The sequence below is a fragment of the Amblyomma americanum genome, unplaced genomic scaffold, assembly GCF_052857255.1.
Source record: "Amblyomma americanum isolate KBUSLIRL-KWMA unplaced genomic scaffold, ASM5285725v1 scaffold_12, whole genome shotgun sequence".
In the NCBI taxonomy this organism is placed as follows: Eukaryota; Metazoa; Arthropoda; class Arachnida; order Ixodida; family Ixodidae; genus Amblyomma; species Amblyomma americanum.
In genome coordinates, this window is record NW_027526484.1 from 149,393 (window position 1) to 158,795 (window position 9,403).

Here is a 9,403-nt window from a genome sequence, read left to right on the forward strand (position 1 = left end):
CAGAAAAAGCTTTTTTATCAGAATTAACGCGCTATGCTAGGAACTCACAAGACAAAGGGGGTGCACATGACAGGCGCGAACTGCAAATTTTTCCATTTTGTCATACACTAGCAACTTTAAGGTGGTGCTCTTCAGAGAGTTCAGCGTTTCTCCTTTGGCTCATACTGTCTTGTTTCGAGGAGAATACCTCATGACACACCGTACGTCTTTCACTGTACATCCAGCTTACTGTAGTTTGCCCCCCCCCCCCCCCCCCGATATTGGCGTCTGCCGCACTCAAAAGTTATTCTGGGGAGGTACGAATGCGACTGGCGAATTTAGGCCTTTTGCCGACCAAGCTCTCATCTCCATTGGTTGCTGCAGGCCAAGGTAAGCCCAGATAGTCGTGTTTTTTTTTCCGGTGTCTTTTCCGTATAGTAGCCTTCGCAATGCTGAGTTCCACAGCACTTCCGCCTAGGAGTCTGCCAAAAAATCTATCAAATAGCGGGGCATTCAGCTTGCCTTTTATCGTTCACAACCGCACTGCAAGTAACTTGTATTTCTAGGATCTATTCTTGCGCCATTGTTCCCAGCAATTCCTCAATTAGGAGAGCTTGCTTGGCGGATATCTTCTTGCCACTAGCCCCGTGAGGTCTTTCCTTCTGCAGAAAAAAGTGGATCTTCGCTACCTCTTCCTCACGGACACTGGTATTATGTTGCAGCGTTTAGTTTTGCTGTTGGAGCTGTTGACGCTTAGCCGCAAGCTATGCAGCACTGTAACAAAATATAGCCTCAGATGCTCGTCCTATAATATATGCGTGGTTGCTGTCTGGAATGAAGCCACCGCGAAGGATTATGGTTGCCTGGTTAGGTAATGGAGATTTTACGTGATGGTAAAGACAGGCGAGGTAAAGTGAGACCAGCTAGATATGAATTCATTCTAAAATTGGGCATGAAAAACGAGGAGTCCAGGACGGTACTTTGAAAGACCTTGAAACAGGAAGGTTGTCGGGACAGCGGAAGGTGTACCGTGTGCAATGAGGTGCTCTCATTTAAACAAGAAAGTATACGCCACTACGGACACGCTGGACTTTCCGAAGAGCATCAACTTAGCGTTACTGCTGTCGGACAAAACCGGAAATTTTGTGGCCCGCGCTTGTCATGTCCACCCTGTTTCCTTCAATTCTTTGTGTACCGCGTTATTTCGGCCCTAAATGACAATAAAACAGCGACTTGTTCCCTTGCCGATTTCGAAACATGCATTAAACATGAATACGACGAAAACAGCGCTTACTTTGCTCCCATTCAGCTTCAGTCGGGACGTAGAAGAAGAGTTTGTGCTGGATGCTAAAGCCTGGTGGCGCCGCCGCGATGCACTTGACCCGTAGTCGTTTCCCAGCGGCTGGCAAACATAATGAAGCATTACAAACAAATGACCGTATTCTAAGAATGTAGTACTAAAATTAATTAACGGTTTTAAACAAAGCGGCACATGCGGTATGAGGTACGCCGTAGTGGGGTGTTCCGAATTCATTATGGTCACCTGGGTCCTTTGAAGAGCGCTGACGTAGCACAGTACACGGGCGCATTTCGGGTTCCGCCTCCATTAAAAACCGGCACGGAAGCCTTGATTGACACCGTTTCCTTCGGCACAGTTACAAAGTGCCCCAACAACTCAGCCACCGCGGCGGGTCAGAAAGCGGTATTATTACCCGCAGTTCCAACAGCTGTTCGTGTCCCATACACTCAGTGTGTAAAGATAACGAGGTGGGGGCGCATATATCATTTGCGCCGACTTGTGTTAAATGCGCTCCACATATCTTCTGAAGTTTGGAAGCGACAATGGTCCTCCTGGGCCTTGCCGATTTATCCTGGGTACCCATTCTTGCTTCACATTCTTGTCTTATGGGAGTTCTTGGAACGAAACTTGAACGCCCTTTCTTGTGTTGTTATCACAGTTAGGTAATCGCAGACACGACGCTTGTCGAAACAGCCACTCACAAATATTAGGGAGAGAGAACCAGTTCGCCGGTTGGAATGATAGCTGTACCCTATTGCTCCTCTGCCTAAAAACATGAACACGTAACCAGTGAAGGATAAAAAGATAGATTTCTAGCGCTCGAAACCAGCGGCGCGGCGCGCTAAACAGAAGCGAGAGCGGTCACTGCGCTTTCCTATCTTGATTTCCGCACATCTGCCGGGGGCTGACAAGGTGCTGCAATTTGTGAAAGGTTGAGTCACGCATCTGCCTGTAGCGACGTACCTGCTGCGCTATGAAGTGCACTTTATTGTACCTCTTTCCTTACAAGCTATGGAGCAGCAAGGCACTTGTATTTGTCTCAAATGCATTTGATAACTTGTAGGTGAATATTTTTCTGTCTCCTGGTTTGAAAAAAGCATTTATCAGCCATGTTATTAACAGTTTTCTGTAGTTCTTTTGACATGGTCCAATTTGATATTCCTGTCACAACTCCTTTTTAGAAGTAATCCTTGATTTTTGTTTGTTTTTTGTGAAACCTGTTCTCCGGTTATTACTGGTATTTTTTCCCTTCATTGTTCACCGTGAAATTACACACCTATATATAATTTATCAAATCGACGATGCTGAGTCAAGTTGCACAAACAACGACTGGCTTCGATGTGCTTGTTTTGCTGAATATATTTCCTTGTGAGGTCATCAAGACCATTATCATTAACGACATTCTTGAAGTAACGGCCAATACTTTTTTTAGGGCTGTTTTAAGAAACGCGCTACAAGTGGAAATGTGGTCCAGCGTGGAATTTACTGTCTTTTCTCTAAACACGAAGAGGCTGCACATCGCAAGGGCCACGTTTTTGGGTATTGCTAGTACCAAAAGCTTACAGAGATGCAATTGCGGCCACAAAGCATTAGGAACCCCTTATGGCACTGCTTATATAGCGCACATGTGCTCAAATAGCACGCTTCGACATTTCACGAAGTGGCCGCAGGAACCAGTTACCGAATAAATCGTGAAACTTGGAGGGAGGTCAGGAGTGGAGCCCAAGACATTGGTTACGTTCGGGAAGTCCCCAAAATAATTGAACCCAGCGTTGGCTCGGCAGAAGTCTCCTGTTTTGGTATTTCACCATGACTGTGACAATGGCAACGCGTGCGTTTGTAGAGCATTGTTAGTTTAGTAAGGTGGGGCGTCGCGCAACAAACCCTGCCTTTCTTCGATATTCCACAGTGTAGTTTGGCGGCATCACTAATTTCGCGCGCTCCTTATTGCTTAACTTCCATACCACTTCTGGTTCTGTGTTCTGAGATCAATCCTTTCGGTCAGCTTTTTGGGAAGCACCACACCGATGGCCATCGAAAAGCTCTTGAGCTGACAGAAAAAGATTGCAGCCAAAATTATAATGGAGAATTTACCCTAGGAAAGAGGCTCAGTGCACCACTCTGTGCTTACCTTTATATTTTTGTAGGTTCCTTCCTGTTCTAAGATGCCACACGTATTATGTTTGGCAGGGAGCTGATATGGGAATAGTGTGGCGTGGAAGAGCCACTTCCTAAGGGTACAGGGAGATGGGAGTTCTGACCAGGGGACCGAGGAGAATGATCTCACCTCTTATGTATAGCACCCGAGCTAAAACATACAAGGGGCAGTAAAAAGTGCCCGTAAATATTTCTGAATACAAAGCAAAAGAGAAGCACAGCTGTGCAGTTCGTTGTGTCGGCACTGTGACAGTCAGGACCAATTCCGCACAAGAGAGCCGATGTGGCATTTATTCGTGCTCGTTTTATACCCGCAAGGGGAAAGGGCACACAAGTTCTGAGCGTGCACGCCGCAGACAGAGAACGCGAGCACGCGTCGCACTCGAATTGCATAGAACTGCCGGACCGCGTCGCCTTCGGCTTACCTACATGATACAGTAGCAAAGATAGAAACGCAGCGAAGCCATAGCTGGACCACCTTTGCAAGCAGCGGCCCAGAAAGGAGAAGCGAAGAACATCGTATACTGAGGCGTCCCACCGCGGAGTGCAGCGAAACTTTAACGACGCTCTTGAACAATGTATATTACCGAGTGCGCAGACAAGATGCATAAGTAGTAGCACGTGAGAAGACGCAGAAAGAAGAGAACAGGCCGTGGACCTTTCTTCCCACTTTAAACAGGCCAATATCACTGCCACGTGCCTATTGAAAGGAGTTTAACGATGCACCGAAGCGATGACGGCGGTTGAGTGGAACAGAAACGGCGCGCACGCCTGATAAGAGAATGCCTGCTGCTTCCAGGGTGAGGTGGTTGCGAGGGCGCCATGAAATCGTGAACTAAAAAACGCCTTCACTGCAGAAACACAGCGCTCAGAATTGAGAAATGGAGGCAAGGCGGAAACGCAGTGGAGCGACCGCACGATCGAGTTCGTAACCAGCGACTGAGAAATGGGAAGCCAGGAACAGTATATGCAGTGCCGTCTTCAATCTGGAGTGTAGCCAGGTCTCGCAGTGCTGGTTAACATTCGCAGGCGGAGGAAGCCTTGCCGATTCACGAACGTTCGCTTGAGGTTGGCATTGATCCCTTGATCGCAGTCCTGGATGACAGCGCGAAGGACAATCGCAATGATACGTGTTCATAAATGTTGTTTGCTGACAATGCATAGTGCTAATGCATGGCCGCACGTCAATGCGCAGTAAACATATGCGTTCCTGCAGTTAGGTACTCCAGGCGTAGCACAAAGAACACTGAACTTTTAACTTTTTGTTTTGTTCAACACCATTGCCACGAACCACTAATATACTGGACTCACACCGGCTCGTACGCTTAGCAAACAGGAGTTTTGGGGCAAGTTTGTGATTCATGATTTGCAGGTTGGCTTAGCTCGAGACAAACGAGCAGAAGAGAGGGACACAGGACGAGCGCTCGTCCCGTGTCCCTCTCTTCTGCTCGTTTGTCTCGCGCTAATCCTACCTGCAAATCGTGCGCTTAAACCCGCAGCATTACCCTTTCTCTGTTTATTGCATGCAGTTCACTCCCCCGACATTAGCAGCCCCACTTGGTCACATTTATACACGCATGTCATCGTCTACCTTCTGTTTTTTTAGGGTCAAAATATTGTCACGGGTGGTACAGCTCGGTTGGATACGTCAAAGTAGGTGACTGCAGCGGACGTCAGTAGCAGTCCCAAAAGCGGAGCATTAGCAGCCAGACACTTCGGCTTCTTCTTCTAAGGCCAGCTCGCGCGCGCATTCCGCGCTCTCGTGGTTCTAGTAGGACGACGACGATGAATGGGCGGTGTCATTACTCCCCGGCAAAAAGAAGCATCGTCCCGACGCTGGGAGTGAGTGGAGAGGTCGGAAGGACTGAACGGGGTTAGTGGGCGAGGCTACCGATCGTGATAAGGCTTCAGGCGGACCACGTGAACCACTTCAGGGCACGGGGACCGTCGGGACTTCTGAAATTCATCGGGAATGACCTCGTAGTTGAGGTCGCCCAATGACCTGACCACGCGGTATGGTCTGAAGTAGCGATGGAGGAGTTTTTCGCTCAGTCTTCGTCACCGAATGGGGAACCACACCCACACACGGTCGCCAGGCGCATAATGGACGTCGTGACGGCGCCGATTGTAGCGATCTGCATCTCGAAGTTGTTGGTCCTGAATTCGAACTTTGGCCAGTTGGCGAGCAGCTTCGGCGCGTTCCAGGAACGTGTAGGTATCAGTGTGAAGGCTAGAGTCGTCCAGTTGTGGTAACATTGCGTCGAGCATCGTCGTCACTGCACGGCCGTAGACGAGTTGGAATGGGGACATCTGCGTTGTTTCTTGCATGGCTGTATTGTAGGCGAAGGTGAAATAAGGAAGCACTTCGTCCCACGTTTTGTGTTCAATATCGACGTACATGGAAATCATGTCAGAAAGGGTTCGGTTCAGTCTTTCAGTCAACCAGTTCGTTTGAGGGTGGTACGACGTTGTTCGGCGGTGGTCGGTATGACTGTAAACCAAGATCTCCTGCAGCAGCTCAGCCATGAACGCAGGGCCTCTGTCAGTGATCAGCACTTCAGGTGCCCCATGGCGGAGTACGATCTGATGCACGAAGAACTTAGCGACTTCTAAAGCAGTGCCGCTGGGTAGAGCTGACGTTTCTGCATAGCGGGTAAGGTAGTCCGTCGCGACAATTATCCATTTGTTGCTAGAGTTCGAACGTGGGAACGGACCCAGCATGTCCATTCCTATTCGTTGGAAGGGCCTTGTGGGTGGTCTAATGGGCATCAAGAACCCAGCTTGTTTGGTTGACGGTACCTTGCGACGCTGACAGGCTCGGCACGTTCTGACGTAGTGAGTGACATCAGCACGGAGACGAGGCCAGTAGTAATTCTCTTGGATTCGGGCTAGCGTACGGGCTATGCCCAAATGTCCAGAAGTGGGTTCGTCATGGGAGGCTTGGAGGATTTCATTGCGCAGGCTAGGCGGTACGACGATTAGGTATTGCGTATTGTTTGGAGCGAAATTTTTCTTGACCAGAAGACCATTGCGGATGCATAAAGATGGCAACACGCGCCTGAAAGCGCGTGGGGCGGTCGTGTTGCTGCCGTTGAGAAATTCCATTACGTCTCGAAGTTCGAGGTCGGCGCATTGTTGGTCAGCGAGGCAGGAGGCGCTGAGAGCAGTCAGTAAGATGTCGTCATCATTACAGGCGTCGGTAGAAGGATCTACTGGGGCGCGGGACAGACAATCGGCGTCAGAGTGCTTGCGCCCGGATTTGCACACGACAGTCATGTCGTATTTCTGGAGCCGCAGACTCCATCGGACGAGGCGAGCGGACGGGTCTTTAAGGCTTGCGAGCCAGCATAAGGCATGATGATCGGTCACCACCTTAAAATTTTTGCCGTAAAGGTACGGTCGGAATTTCGAAGTGGCCCATACAATGGCAAGGCATTCTTTCTCGGTAGCGGAATAGTTTGATTCGGCTGGTGACAAACATCGACTTGCGTAAGCGATGACCCGTTCTTGACCTGCTTGGATCTGGACTAGGACAGCACCTAAGCCGATGTTGCTGGCATTAGTATGGAGCTCCGTGCCGGCGTTTACGTCGAAGTGAGCCAGAACGGGAGGCGCCTGCAGGAGGCTTTGAAGGCTGCGGAATGCATTTTCTTGCGCTGCTTCCCATGTGAAAGGTGTGTCCGACCTTGTTAGGCGCGTCAGCGGCTCGGCAATGCGAGCAAAATCTTTCACGAAGCGACGGTAATACGCGCACAATCCAAGAAAACGGCGGACAGCTTTCAGGTCTTGCAGCGGCGGAAAATGGGCAATAGCTGTTGTTTTTTCAGGATCAGGCTGAACACCGGCTTGATTCACAACGTGGCCTAAGAACTTCAGCTCTGTATACGCAAAGTGGCATTTCTAATTTTTGAGCGTGAGTCCAGAAGACCTTATTGCTTGTAGGACCAATTCGAGGCGGTGAAGATGCTCCTGGAAAGTCGGGGCGAAGACGACAACATCGTCAAGATAGACGAGACACGTCTGCCATTTTAAATCGGCAAGGACGGTATCCATGAGGCGTTGGAAAGTTGCCGGTGCAGAGCACAGTCCAAAGGGCATGGCCGTAAATTCATACAGGCCATCTGGAGTAATAAAAGCTGTTTTTTCAAGGTCCCGCTCATCGACCTCAATTTGCCAGTAACCTGACTTGAGGTCCATCGAAGAAAAGTATTTAGCGCTACAAAGGCGATACAGAGCGTCGTCGATCCGGGGGAGAGGATAGACATCCTTTTTGGTGATTTTGTTTAAGCGACGGTAGTCTACACAGAACCGCAATGTTCCGTCTTTCTTCTTCACAAGGACGACTGGCGCTGCCCAGGGACTCCGGGAAGGACGAATTACGTCGTCGCGGAGCATTTCCTTGACTTGGCGGCCAATAGCGTCGCGTTCAGCGGGAGACACTCGGTAGGGAGACTGTCGGAGAGGGTGCACGTTATCGTCCGTAATAATGCGATGCTTCGCTAGGTGAGTTTGTCCAACACGCGATGATACCGAGAAGATGTCGCCGTAGCGCAGAAGAAGATCTTTAACTTGTTGTTGCTGCGTCGGGGAGAGTGCTGGATTGACGTCGAACGTGAAACCAGTGACTGGGCTCTGCTCTTGCGACAACGACATTGTGGAAATACTGGGTGTGCTGCTGACATGGGCGATGGCATCAACGTGAGCCACAACGGTTCCCACGTTCAGATGTTGGTGTGCACCACCGAAATTGGTTATCAGCACTTCTGTTTCTCCGTCGACGAGATTAACGACTCCTCTGGCGACAGCAAGGCTCCTGGCAAAAAGCAAGATCTGGTTGCCTTCCGCGACGCCTTCGAAATTCCGCACAGTCTTGGCGCCGACAGAAACCATAATACTCGAACGAGGTGGGATGGTGACGTGGTCATCCAGGATGCAAAGTGCGGTCGGATGGTCTGGATCTCTGTGTATTGCGTTCTCTGTGGAGAAACACACGGCCTTTGACTGGAGGTCGATGACCGCTCCATTCTCGGTCAAGAAATCCATCCCGAGAATGACGTCACGTGAACAATGTTCGAGTATAACGAACGTTGCCAGGTAGGTTGCGCCTTGAACTGCTACTCTTGATGTGCAAGTCCCGGTCGGTGTAACTAAGTGACCCCCGGCTGTACGAATCTGTGGGCCCATCCACGGAGTGGTGACCTTTTTCAGAGTGGCGGCGAAATTTCCACTGAGGATAGAGTAATCCGCCCCTGTGTCGACGAGTGCAGTGACGTCTGTTCCGTCGAGGGAAATGCTCAGGTTTGCTGTCATAGACGGCGTGTGAGCGGTATGGCGCGGTGTTCGGTCACGGCTGCGGTGCGGCGCGGGTTCATTTCGATACGTCAGGTGGCATTCCCGTCGAGTCGGCGTTTCACGGTGTTGGACGGCATTCGGTCGTGGCATCGGGTGGCCACCTAGTTGCGGCGTAGGAGGGTCTGTTACATTTCGTCGGTGAGCAACCTCCCCCTCAAAGGTTGCTGCTTTTAGTTTTCCTGGCGGGGGCTTGGCGACCTTCCCCGAGGGAAGTCACCGTAAGACCGACGACGTGGGGATGGCGACCTGCGGGTCCCACCGGCAGATTCGGCCAGATAATCGTTGATTTCTCTGGGTCGCTGCCCAGGCTGCGGACGTGGTGCATCTGCAGGGAACCCCGGCAGGCCCATCTGACGATACCTGCAGTTGCGGTACAGGTGGCCCGGCTCACCGCAGTGATAGCAGAGAGGACGGTAGTTGGGAGTGCGCCAGATGTCACTTTTACGGGGATACGATGGAGCAGGACGAGCAGGTGGTGGCGGCCGAAAAGAGGCCGGGGTTTCCTGAAGACGAGTCGGCGGCGGTTGTGCGCGACGAGCAACAGCGGCGTATGTCATTTGCGGTGGGGCTGTGGACGGCTGAAAGGGAGCTGGTGTTGTAAGCGCCTGTTGCACC